We start from the raw sequence: 389 nt of genomic DNA, 5'->3' as shown, positions 1-389 counted from the left end.
AAAATTATCTCATAGAAGTTAACGGGTATTAAGGGTTGTTTCTAAGATGAGAAAGTAAATTTTGTGAAAAGTTAAAGCTTCTTGATGTTTTGGTATGTGAATTATCTGACTGCCTTAATATTGGCCGAGATGACACACACCTGGCTTATATGCCATGATTTAAACTGATTTTAAAGATAAAGTGTGGGTTGTTCTTATTTTAGTCTAAATGTAAAATGAAATTAAAATTCCATGCCACCACCTGAATTTGATCTTGATTTAATACTTGAAAAGTGGAATTTAATGACTGAAATTTTCTGATCTACTGAACTCAGTGTGTAATGTTTGATAAAGATAATGAGAATTTGTACCTTCATGTTTTTTTTTTCTGTTTTTCAGGAAACACAAAG

This window comes from Saccostrea echinata, unplaced genomic scaffold (assembly GCF_033153115.1).
Source record: "Saccostrea echinata isolate AGI-Se365-2 ecotype Australia unplaced genomic scaffold, CSIRO_AGI_Sech_v1 ptg000054l, whole genome shotgun sequence".
Classification (NCBI taxonomy): domain Eukaryota; kingdom Metazoa; phylum Mollusca; class Bivalvia; order Ostreida; family Ostreidae; genus Saccostrea; species Saccostrea echinata.
This window is presented reverse-complemented; position numbering follows the sequence as displayed.